Raw genomic sequence first — 13,999 nt, forward strand, 5'->3', positions numbered from 1 at the left:
TTTACACTGAATTGAAATGAGTGCACACAGATAATTTGAAGCTGCCCCATCCTGCACAGCTAGTGATGTGTTGCTTAATGCCAATGTTAAATAGAAGACTGAGATTCTTAGAGCTCTTATACACCAAACTGACAATGGTCGTCTGGAACGTCTGAAGCGCCTGTGGTATTCCGTCTGTTTTTCTGGAGCTGAACGAAGCCAACATCTTGTCAGTATTTGAATTAACTCCAGAAGTCTAAACAGAATGTAATCACTGGAGATGAGGAATATGAGCACTGATCAAAATGTAATAATGTGACCAGTAAGCAATAAGAGTGCTATGATGTACTTCTTGTGTCATTTTAATACTCACCTCTATAACACAAGTACAAAGAAATTGAGCCACTAAAACAAAAACTGTCCCAGGGTAATAAACTCGTATAAAGATTCTCAGTGAAAATGTGCTGATAAATATTGTGTAATTGCTCTCTTTTTTTTCCTCTGCCTCCAGCAAAAAACACATGCACGCTGACAATATGTGGGTCAGAGCTGTAAGGAGGCCATCTGTGCCATCACTTCACTGGCTGAAGCATTGTTAGCTTATGGAACAAGCCTTGCAGGCACAAACCAAAGACCTCAAAGCACCAAGGCGGGGCCACAATGAGCCAGAACCTCTTTATGAAATTACTTAATATTTCTATTTGGAAAGCTCAACGTTGTGTAAAACACAACGCAACACACAAGATTTCCAAGACAAATCTTCAAGTGACAAAATGCTTTTGGGATGGTGGGCATCATATAGTGAAGGCAGAGGTTTCAGTATCATAAGGCTACTGTGCTGACATGTCCCTGCTGCTCCTGAGGACTTGCTGTAAACCAGCATAACATTTCTGACAGATATGCACCTTGGCTTTGAATCAACATTTCTACATTTCTCTAACTTTTTGAGCTTTGCTGTCTCCATTTGCATGTGGTAGAGGGTAAAAAAAACCTGTTAATGTTTCATACAAATAAACAAAAATGGCTTTATTCAATACATCATAAGGCTGATGAAACGAGCATATACAACCACCCACAGAAAATAACTGCATTTATTGAGGCTTGTATTTTCAAGTGCTCCACTGTTTTTCTATGTCCACTGAACCTTTCAGACATGCGCTGTTGCTCTGATGCTGCTTTTCAGCAAACTGATCATAATGCTTAGAATCAGATCTAGCTGTCTATCCTGAGTTAAACTTATATGATATATCGGACAGAAATGATCACAATCAGTACACAAAAAGCCTGTTTGTAGGATCAACACCACTCAGACACTCGACTTACTGGTGAGTGTTGTGCCTTTATCACCACATGCCTCAAATTACAAGCTTGATGTGCTCTGCTGGTGCTATTCTATGAGAAAATAGCTTTATCTGGAAACACATTACTTTAATGATTATCAGGCTTTTTAATCTGCATACTGTATAGTACCAGCCAACTGAAGCAGTTTACCCTTCTCCACCTGTCAAAGTTAGTAGTGGACATGTAGAGCACGACTCCAGTTCTACAATTAGTTTTAAAAGTGACATATTATGAACCTTTTTAAAAATTTGACAACAAATTTGAGTTATACGAAACTTGGGACAAAATACCTGTTAGTTTAAGTGCAGTGGCCCTTCTGTCAGCCTCTCACACAATTCTTTGTTAACAGTCTGCTTTCGGGGTGGAGACTTAGCAAGTACTCAACCTCGCCCTTTTGGGGATGTCGGCAGCGTTTGGTGAGATCACCCTCAGGTTTAAATTTTGTAAAGTAAACTAGGCTTTGTCTCTCAGCATTGTCATGTTTAACTATGTGGTATCATGCAGGGATATAGTATGAGATCATAATGTGATCTGGTAGTTTAGATCGGGGCTCCAGTTCCATCACTAATACACCAATCTTTGCAAAACATCTTGCAATATTGTCAGTGACTGTCACGGCCCACAGGACATAGATGCAGGGTCGATTCAAGGCAAGGTTGTTTAGTCACAATAATCAAGTTGAGGATCTCCAGACAGAGCAAAGCAAGGGGCTATGAAAAACCTGGAGCACTCTCCTCACTAACTATCGTGGAGGAGGGTGCAGCTGTGAAACTTAACAAAACAAAAACTCTCTCCATTCCAGGAGGAAAACAGAAAAGACTATGAATGATTACAAATTAGTCTTCACACTCTCCTAATGAGGCAGACTTAAAAGAAGCTCTCTCAAAAAAAAAAGAGGCACTCTGAAACTTTATAAGAAAACAAAACTATCTCCTTCTAAGGGAGGCTTCTATGAAACATTAACATCCATCCATCCATCCATCATCTGCCGCTTATCCGAGGGTCGAGTCGCGGGGGCAGCAGCTTTAACAGAGAAACCCAGACGTCCCTGTCCCCGGCCACTTTCTCCAACTCTTCCGAGGGGACCCCGAGGCGTTCCCAGGCCAGCCGAGAGACGTAGTCTCTCCAACGTGTCCTGGGTCTCCCCCAGGGTCTCCTCCCAGTGGGACGTGCGCGGAACACCTCACCAGAGAGGCGTCCAGGGGGCATCCTAACCAGATGCCCGGGCCACCTCATCTGACTCCTCTCAATGCGGAGGAGCAGCGGTTCTACTCCGAGCCCCTCCTGGATGACTAAGCTTCTCACCCTATCTCTAAGGGAGCCCAGACACCCTGCGGAGGAAACCCATTTCGGCCGCTTGTATTCGCGATCTCGTTCTTTCGCTCCCCCATGAGCTGTCACCTTATCGTAGTGGGGGAGTTTGCGTGCCCCAATGAGTCTGGGAGCTATGTTGCCCGGGGCTTCAAGCCCCTGGTAGGGTCACCCAAGGCAAACAGATCCTAGATGAGGGACCAGACAAAGAACAGCTCAAAAGACTCCCTATGATGAAAAATAAATTTGGACCTCGTCATCCCTTGCCCAAATGTGGGACACCGGGGCCTCCCCCCGGAGCCAGGCCCGGGGGTGGGGCCCGGCAGCGAGCGCCTGGTGGCCGGGCCTGAGCCCATGGGGCTCGGTCGGGCATAGCCCGAAATCATGACGTGGGTCCCCCTTCCGACGGGCTCACCACCCGTGGGAGGGGCCAAGGGGGTCGGGTGCAATGTGAGCTGGGTAGCAGCCGAAGGCGGAGGCCTTGGCGGTCTGATCTTCGGGTACTGAAGCTAGCTCTTGGGACGTGGAAACATTAACAATAATTTAAAAAACGCAACACTCCTCTATTGGAGGTTTCGATGAAAGGTTACAAAAAAAATAAAATAAATTGAAAAAATTTTTTTTTATTTTTTTTTAAAAAGAAAATTAAATCACTCCAAAAACACGGAGGAACAAAACCAGGCTATAAAATTTTCCGTGGGAATGAACTATGGCTACAAAAAAACAAAGATGGCTCTGAAGGAGGATCTCTCCTAACATCGTAACGTCTCGTGTCAACCTAACATCTCATCCTAACATCACGTAACAAGTGGCAACACACTGGCACAAGACAAGGGAGACGCAGACTATTTGAGCACATTAGGAGCCAGGTGGAAACACTTGGGAATCAGGGAAGACAATCAGACACTTGACACAGGACGAAGGGCAAGGTACCTGAAGGGCAAGGTACCTGAAACGAGAGGGAAGTTAGTGTCTTCAAAATAAAACAGGAAATGACGAGACAAGACATGAATCAAAGCATAAATCGTGACAGTGATAGCATTTTTACAAGCCTCTGACAAGGGACCTACTGTATCTGACTGTCCACAAAAGCAGGCAGGAAACTGGATGGCATTGTACATCTGACATAGGCTCAATTAAGCTATACGTTGTGCATCTACTGTCTCACTTGGGTGGCAAACAATCAGGTGCTCCTGTACGTCATTGTAGAGAGAACAGCTGATTTGCACAAAGTCTGCAAGTAGTTTATCATTGTTTGCTAACATACGATTTAAAGTGAAAAATCCAAACACCTCTTGTTGGATTATTGGGTATTATAATTCTACTCTTAGGACATCTTTGCTGGTTTTCTTCATTTCCATGGCAGTGCTACGAACATGATTGGGTGCATTAGGTTGAGCTGATATTAGAGAATAATCTGCTGGATGACAGGGCAAACTACTTCTAAAAATGTGATCTACCCACCTATTCAGCCTCTGATAGTAAGCACACAGATATGATTTAAACATTTTTAAAACTTTCACATTTTTCCCCATATTAAAACGAAAGTTCAAACCTTGAAACTATGGGCTTAAATTTGTCTCAAAAATAACTGCAAATGCACAGAGGGTGATCTACAAATATGCCTTGAGATGCACACATCTTCTTTCTTCGTCGTTCTTAAGCCGAGCCATAGATACATCAGTGAACAACAGCACCATCTACTGGATGGTGCTTTGTGAATCACGAGCTATTTGTTTGTGGATTAGTGTGAATTTGCGGAAAGAATGTCTCAAAAATACAAACGTGTGATTGGTGATCCACAAATGCTGAGTCACGATTCACAAACAAAATTTTCAGTTTTACAAATGGCTTTTTGTTTTACAATTAGAAAATTATAAAACAAATTTAAGCCCATACAAAGCAGAAATGACAGCCTCACTACATTAGTTCCTGGAAGTTCTGACCACCACATATATACATAGATACTGAATAAAGAAGGCTTTCTAAGAGATAGGTTTTGATAGTGTGACAGTAAAAAAAAATATTTCATAAGAATAAGGTAATAGCGGCTCGACAGGTTGAAGAGGTGCTTATCTCTGCATTTAAACTGTGTTAGGGTTATAAAGACTATTGAGGTAGATACTGGCCTCTTTTTAAAGATCAGATTACATCTGTCCAACCAGTATTATGCACTTGACTCAACTCTTTTCCCAAAAAAGTGTATATGTAACTGTTTTTTTTAAAAATTCCAAGTCATTCTGGATGAAGTTTTAATGAATACTAGCTCAGTAGAAAAATACAAAAATATGAGCACACAATGGTAATCTATGAGCAGTTTAAACCCTATAATATCAGTACTATACCTTCAAGACAGCTATGTCCTGTTTAGATGCAATGGGTTTAGTGTGTACCACTCATGGCAGACTTTACACTTACATGCTTATTTCACTGGCCATACTGGCAGCAAGGACAAGTGCTACATGTCAGCCCCACCAGGCCGTGAAATTTCCTTAATTTTGTCCACTGTGCAACGCACTGCCCACATCCCCATCACATTCTCAGCCAAGGCTGAGCAAACACACTTTACGATCTTGTTTTTTCCTTCTCTCAGTATGTATGGGTGTTTGGGGTTTGTTGTTTGTGTTTTTTTATTCTACTTTTGGATCACTCTGTTTGCATTTGCAGCTAAGCTACAGATTTTAGGAGTGTGTATGACACTGCCCAAGTGTGTGGGAGGTTTGTTACTTTCCATCTAAACTGTATAGTAGTATTCTACTCTCCCACCCACATGTTACAAAGATGGAATTCTCCTTCTCCGTGTGTTCAATGGCAGGGGTTTTCAAAAGCTCCCCATGCAGAGCTTTCCACCATGCAGACAGTGGGCCTGAAGATCACAGCCATTCATTACTCGAATTCAGTCTTGTTCATGATATAAAAAGATTCCCTCTCTGAATCTTAAGATATTATGTATAAGTAATGTAATCCTTGAGTGTTTTGTAATTTTACATGAGTAACATTTGTAAATTCTTAAACTATTTCTATACATAGTTTTTCAGAACATTGAATCCCTCCTCATTTTTGTTTATAAGAGATACAGCCTTTCTGGGATGCTTTTTTTTCACTTGGATTTTAATACAGTACTGCAGAACAAAAAAAACAATACTCCCTCTCGAGGCGGCCTTGAACATTTTTCATGGCCATTGTCATTTTTTCCACTTGCTTACAAGGACAGAGAAAGGTACAATTTGTTATGAATGCCACTAGATGACTGCACACACTGGACCTTCAATTTTGCAGTTAACCAGTTTTGTTTTCTGATACTAGCATAGAATTCTAAATGTGACACTTTGTACCATTTTCACTTTGATATATGGTTTAAATTATAGAAACAGGGGCTGCTCAGTAGTGAGGTGGTTAGTACCATTGCCTCACAGCAAGAGGGTTCCTGGTTTGAATCCCAGCTGGGGCCTTTCTGTGTATAATTAGCATGTTCTCCCCATGCATGCATGGGTTCTCTCTAGGTTATAGAGAGATATCTGTGCCCTTTTTTTTTTCTTTCCACTCCTGCCCTACAATAAGTCTGTGCACGCCACTGATGCATGGGTTCTCTTGATACACCTGCTTCCTCCCACTATCCAAAGACATGCATGTTAGGTTAATTGATTCTAAATTGACAGTAGCACAGAGTGTGAGTGTGCATGGTTGTTTGTCTCTGTAATGAACTGGTGACTCACCTTTTGCCCAGTGGCAGCTGGGAGGGGCTCCATACTCTCATTCACTGCTACTGTCAATTTAGAATTACTAATTAACCATACCTGTTTTGGCTCCCAAGCTCGCTTAACCACATGCGTTTTGGCTCCCAAGAGAGCGCTTGAGGGCAGTTTAGCACACGTTTTGGCTCCCGAGAGGGCACTTGAGGGCAGTTCAGCACACGTTTTGGCTCCCGAGAGGGCACTTGAGGGCAGTTTAGCACACGTTTGTGCTCCTGAGAGCACACTTGAGGGCACTTTAGCACGCATTTTGGCTCCCGAGAGGGCACTTGAGGGCACTTTAACACGCGTTTTGGCTCCCAAGAGGGCATTTTAACACACATTTTTCATAAATTGGGCCACAAAGGGTCGCGACTGTCACCCTCCTGTGCACACCACTGCCATGCATACACACAGAACTTCACACAGAAAATACCCAAGGTGATGAATAGGCTTCAATATGTTTGCTTTTAAAAATGTTCTCAAAAGTTGGATGGAAACTATGCTATCAACAGTGAGTTATTGAAAATTATGTCCAGACTGGAATAGGTTCTACCTGAGGACTCTCCTGAAGAATATGGAAAAGCTTCTGTGGACAAGCCATGGATGGATCATAACAAATACCATGTTTGAGTATAGGATGCTTAACCACCAGAGCATCTTAAAAAGACTGTCAGACGGTAAAGCAAGTATGGAAACGTTCACCTCTGGAAGAATTTCCTGTGCATCTTGTGAAAGTTAGAGAAATTGTGCCTAAGTGAACCATGTTCAAAGTCTATGTTACATAGGGAGCAATTAGAAGCTGTCTGTGCCTGTCGTGGGCTTGGCCCCTGCTGTGTTTAGAAGAGCTTCTGAACCTGACAGACGTTTTCTCTAAGGAGGCAGAACCTGAAGACTTTAATGAAAGCCTTGCCCAAGTCCCTGGTGGAGGTCAAACAACTTTCCAGTGAGAGTGAACCCTGTGTAGATGAGAGTGGGTGATGCACTTTTTAAGTGTCAATGGATCATATTGCAGACATAGCAATAGTAAGAATATATCAATTTGCTAGCTAAAAAACAAAACCCAGACAATACCGAAAAATTATACATGCACAATGTTCCTCAAAATCTCCACCATAAGTCTAAAAACAACAAACCAAAATAGAAAATAAATAAAACTTTGCTTAGTAACTTTCGGTAAGTATAAGCTTTAGAAGACATGAAAGACTATTGACCATATCTTATTATTCTGTCATAAACTTACAGTCCTCCATGACACTATTTGATTTGTCATGTAGTAGGAAGAAGGAACATTGGCCTGCTTGACAACATTTTGCTTACAAATCTCACTTCAACTTGGTGTTCTAAAAATATTGCAATAGATTAACAAATGAGTCAGTCTTTATGGAAAACCTAGAGGAAAGTAGGAGTCATTTCATCACAACTGGCCAAAAAAAAACGAAAATGTAAGATCCAACAAACTTAATTATGTCAATTATGTATTTATTAAGGATAATGTGCTAGCCATGTCACAAAAATAGCCCTAGGGGTTGACTGATTGTGAGAGATTATTGTTGTCCATTCAAAGTTTCACTTTGTTGCAACCATGGATTAGAAACTGAGCTCAGGACAGCTGATCTGACAGAGAAAACCTTTCACTGTGGCCCCCAACTATAGTAACATCTAAAGCTTTTCACACACACACACACACACTAGCACTCACACAAGGCTTCCTGTATGCAGTGGGAGGAAAGCAGCTAACACCAAGATGGAATGTTGAACCCAAGAGTGGAAAACTCTTTGGAATGCTGTGTAGGTTTTGTGTGTTTGTGTGTGTGAGACACAGTACAGGGTTTGTCTGTGACTGTGTGTAATGGGGAAGGGCAGAGAAGTTGTGGCTATGACTGGCTGTGTCTGCATTTTTGCCTTTAAAGTAATAGTTAAACACATTGGGAAGTATTTGCTTTATTTATGAGAGCAAAATGAAAATGCAGGCACTTGAGTTAGCAGGCTGCTAAATCGGTTCAGTAACATCAAGATGCTTTACATATGTGTGTGTGTGTGTGTATATATATACAGATAGATCAAGGCTTTGAGGTCAACTGATTGAAATATTTAACCCCGATTAATCGCACGATTGTCCATAGTTAAGTCATGATTTATGACAAAATGATTGCACTTTTAATATATGTTCTAAATGCACCTAAAATTTTAAAACAATTATACACACACACACACACATGTGTATATAGAATTGTAAAATGTAAATACAAACAGAATCCAACTTTCAACATGAGCAACCAGTCCTGACTACATGCTGGGCTGGACAGCTAATTTGAATGTACTAAGAACAAATAAAGAATCAAATCAGAAACTAGCATGCTAGAAGGAGAAGTTAGCATAGACTAGATGGAGAAGCTATTTAGGGTGTTGTGCTCTTGATGTAAAAATGGTAGACTTCTTGACCAAAGTTAGAAATGGATTCAGAGAGGACATGGGCCTGCCGTCCTTTTGAGGATGGAGATCAGTTAAGCAAAGCTTACCAAAAAACATATCCCCTTAAGTCCCCTCAATAAAGGGGTAATAGTTCTGACTTGAATAACATTTGTGAACTAGCCTACTGTGATGCAGCAGAGCTTTCCTGGAGATAAATGCTTGAAAGGAGCTCTGTGCTGACTCTCTGGCTCCCAGGACTCTCCACCCAGAGGGCTCGGCTGCAGCGGCCAGGCGAGGGCTTGTTGCCCAGCGTCTTGAGAGCAAGAATGAGAGCAAGAGAGAGATAACAGATTTGTGAAACTAACTTATCAGAAATATTATTTGTAAGCCAGACCAAAACAAGAAGTTAGTCCAACCAAATTCAAATGAAACTGAGCTTCTTAAAACCACACTAACCTTCCCAGATAATACAGTTAATGATCGAATCAGTTCAGTTTATTTGAATTGGTATAGCACCGATTCACAACAAAGGTAATCTCAACACACTTTAAAGATAAAGTCCAAGTTATACTAATTCTCATCCAATTAAAAAAAAATTATTAACATTCAAACGAGTCATTTTTATAGAATGCAAATTCATAAGAGCTTCTTTTAATTCAATCCCCCATTCTAAGTATGCACAAGGTCACAGTGGAGAGGAAAACTCCCCTTTAACAGGAAGAAACCTCGAACAGAACCAAACTCAAGAACGGGTGCCAACTGCCTCGACTGGTTGGGGGTTAAGGTGGTAGGAAAGCAGGGTCAACAAATACTATTACACCAGGTCAGGGATACCTGGATGAATATACTCAACCATCCTCAAATAAGCCTATGTGATCAAAACATGCTCCAAATTCCCATATTTTTTTATTTTTGTATCTGACTAAAGTGCAAGTGTATATCATTTCCTAATAAAGCTGTTCTCATTCACATACTTTCATGTCTCTCTTGTTACATGGCTAATTGTATAAGGAACTGTGACTAAAAATCAGCCCATTTAATATACGTGTCAACTTCTAATCATCTATAGCATTTCCAGCACAAATAACTTAGGCCATGTTCACACATGAACACCGAAGATGTTCTTGAATCTGCAGACAATTTGATTTGGTCTTGTTACACAGTTGCTGTTAACACAAGCACATCACAGCACATTTCCAGCCTGAGAATGCGCTCTCCAAGCTGGAAATACAAGAAGAACATCATGTTTTGAGTTTTGTTTTGTCCTGTTTTCATGTTTCTAGGTTTATTTCTGTCATGTTTTTTCCCCTGTCACGGTAGGTTTCCCTCAAGTCACCTGTTTCTGTTCCACAGCTGCACCTCATCACTAATCCCCTCCCCACAGTACTTAGTTTCCAGATTCCCTCATGTCATAGCAGAATCCTCACCTTACCTTTCATGTTCACGCCACGTTTGCTCACAGTCTCATCAGGTTTTTGCCTCACAGTTTCATAGTCTTGTTTATTCATAGTCTTCGTTCTCATATTCTTGTTTCATAGCCTTGTCTTGACTTTTCACAGTCAAGATTTTCGATAATCCAGCTCAGCCGCGCTTTCTGTTCTTGCCTTGCTTTTTGTCAAGAAACCTGGCTTTGCTTTGAGTTCTGCATCTGGGTCCTCCCCTCAACACCAACGTCTCTGACACACTATATCTCAGACTAAAGCTTAGATAATGTTTTTTCTTTCGATAACACAGAGCATACACACATGAACAGCAGTGGTGAAGCATTAATACCGACATTTGAGATGGTGTGTCTGTGTTGTTCTGCAGTATTTGGTTGGGGGGTTAGTAGCAGCTAATAACAAAAGTCATTTGACGGAAGTCTGTTTCTGTGAGTATGTGGTAAGTTCCTAACTGTCAAACAACTGTCACTTTCATTTAAATTAGTCCAACACAGTAAAAGAGGGAAAACAGAGGGGAGCTGCCATCAGAGGAGACTGCAGAACTGAATCACTAATAAATAATGGTAAGACCTTAAAAGCATATTCACAGAACCCCATTTTCTCAGAGAAATAACTTGCAGAGTAATGCAATAGTAAGGCAAGCAAATAGATGGGGGGGGGGGATTTGTGGAAAAATCTGGAAAATATACAGTCTTTAGGAATAAAAATGCATTTTTAGGGGATTATAACCTGCTGGAGTGGAACTTTAAACAGCCTTTAAGCAGTGTCTTCTGACAAAGTTCTGCCAGAAAATCAGAAATATCTCTAAATACGCATTTACGCATGACCGTGGCTGCAGTTTTTTTACAGCACCACCAAAAGTGGTACTAGAAAAAATAGGAAAACAAAATCAGAAAAAAATAGTTGGTTCTGATCTGCATTTGTTTTTTTTTTTCACTTTTTTCCATTTCCACTTCCCCATATCAGGTTTAAATTGCTCAGAGAATGTGTACACATGGGCTAACAAATGAGCAAGAATGATCATTCTTCTTTAGAAAGTAGGAGTAGATGTATGCATTGTTTATATCTCCCTCCTGATGACCTCCAAGCAAGACTATTGCTCTACTGTACAGCCATTCAATCCATGTATCATTCGTTCATTAGATTTTCCAAATAAAATAAAAAATAAGTTCTCAATCAAAAATCAAATCAAAAATTTTACTCAGTATTCATTTCCAAAACTAAAATGAAAAAACGGATAACAACTCGTTTCCCGTTTCATCCAATTTTGGGGCCCGTCCACACGAGTACGCAGCCTCATCCAATACGCTGTCGTTTTGAAAACACAGCGTCGTTTCCAGAAATATTTGCATCCACATGGATTCACTGGAAACGACCCAATACGAAAATAAAAATTACATGACAGTAATCAAAAGCCTCTAATTTAACAAAAATAAAGTAGTAAACGGACAAGATTGTGTGGGACGACATTAATATGGTACGTTTTAATTGTGCGACAGCGATGATGTAATTAATGGCGCCGAGAGTAGTGTCCGAAAGATTTTTCTGTTGAGCTCACTATATAGTGCACTACATTTATTTTCCTATCTAGGGAGTAGGGAGTAGGGAATGAGTGAGTGATTTCAGACACAGCCAATGTCTATGTATAAAGCCTGTAGTCCGCCGTTGTTGTTGTTGTTATGACCACAAACATTATAAAGTTTGGAAAAATACAAGTACAATGGACTTGTTAAAGTTTTATTCTTTATATGACTACGGTTATGACGTGTCTAGCGACGGCGGCTGAAGTTAAAGGGGAACTCTGGTATTTTTAAACCTAGACCTTATTTCTGACATGAAATACATTTATCTACTCACCAAGAACAGTTTGGCGAAAGTCAATGTCCTTCTGAAGATATTTAGATTACTCGAGATCCGCGTATATCCATATAACGGGAGAGAAGGGGGCATTGACAATACAGCCTCTAAATAAGGAATTATCTGTCTTTATTTCACCAATACTTTAAGAAGAATGAATGAATGAACCCGTACTATAGCTCTGTTAGCTCATAGCTGCTGTGTTGTTGTTATTGGCGGCTATCGGGGGGCTTATAGAGGGCTTTCTACACACTCGTCTACTGGGATGACGTCATCGACGCGCGCTGCTGCAACACAGCTCACTGTGCTAAACTTACATCAAATTTATCTTACATTTGTTTACAGTGTGCCCGGATTTTGCTCACATATAGTGGGACTGATATACAGGCTTGACCTCAATAAGGCACAGCAAAGCCCAGCAATATCTTGCACAAGTTTGCCACAACACCGGCACAAACCAAGGGGTAGCAAGATTAAAGGTGTTCTGACGTTCCTCGTCAACTGTCATCGCGAAAGCCAGTCTTGAGTGCAAGCGGAGACCCGTAGATTGCTGCTACAGAGGAGGCAGGGCGTCCCTTCACAAATGCTAAAAGATATCAGTGTTAGAACTTGTCTCTATCTGTTAGTATTTATTTTGCTTAAATATTACACAGTGGTTCAAGGATTAACAGAGACGTCTTTGTTAACGTTATAACACAAAGCTATGGTTAGCTAACGTTAGCTAGCACTTAACCTTAGAACAAACGTAGGCGCTCTCATTGATTTTGGAGGGATTCAGCTGTTCGTGTGGTCTTCCACACTGCTTTATCCACACCCGGCATCTTTGTTGTTGCATCTTGGGCTGGGGAAGGCAAAGAATTCTACACCACCCTCCAAACTTCTTGGATATCGACTGTCAACTTGCAAGTCCCATATGCACACCGCTTCGGCATATTGCTTTCTGCAGAAAGCTTGACTGGCCTCTTGTGCATAGTAACTGTTGCTAACGTGGGATTGGACTGAAGCCATTTGTGGGAGATGCTTAGCGAAGGGTCAATTGGATGAAATTTGGTTTTATTTGGAAAAACTAATGAACAAATGATACACGGATTCCTGTACATCAATCCGTTCCACATCACAGTTGCCCATTCTCACAAGCCCCTTACATCAGATGAGTGCCTTGAATTGCTCTCCAACAGCTATACTCCATCTTGGTGCAAGGCACACAAGATACAAAAATTATGCACAAAATGCATTTTCTTTCCTGGATGAAAAGGCTCCCCAACTCTCTGAGAGAGCCTCACTCAGTCATTTCCTGGACTTATTAAGGATGAATAATTTTGTATAGAGAAGTCTGTAGCATATGTCACAAGCTTTTGAATTCTGACATGCAGCTCCTGGAAAATGCCTAGAAAGTTTCAAGGCGAGAGTGCATGTGTGAAAATGGTTTGGTCACTTGGTTACAGATTTAGCTACACTAGTAAGGGTATCCATGCTGATCCTCCCCTCCCCCACATCACACACATCTCTTTTTGTCTGTCCACCTTTCTCCACCTCCTGACCTGCATTCACTTGTTCAGCCTTTAGCCTTATAAGAAGATGCTGCAATTGCTCTCTCTCTCTCTCTCTCTCTCCCTCTCACTCACACACACACACACATATGGCTGCTAGAATAAAGGCAGCACTGTATCCTACAAAACCAATGATGATGTCAGCTTGTTATTGACTCTCCCAGGTCTGAATGACTGAGCAGAGGATAGGGGGTGGGGTGGAATCTATCTATTGCAGTGAGTTGACCAGCCAAGCACAAATGAGCTGTAGTGTATGTGAGTGTGTGTTTGTGTGCTGTGGGGGATGGGTGGGATCCTGCAGTCCTTTCCGCAGACATAATCTGTCCCAGTTGCTGCACACCTCTTACAGTTTACAATAAACTCTCTCTACCCC

The sequence above is a fragment of the Leuresthes tenuis genome, unplaced genomic scaffold, assembly GCF_036924035.1.
Source record: "Leuresthes tenuis unplaced genomic scaffold, fLeuTen1.0.hap1 SCAF_7, whole genome shotgun sequence".
NCBI lineage: Eukaryota > Metazoa > Chordata > Actinopteri > Atheriniformes > Atherinopsidae > Leuresthes > Leuresthes tenuis.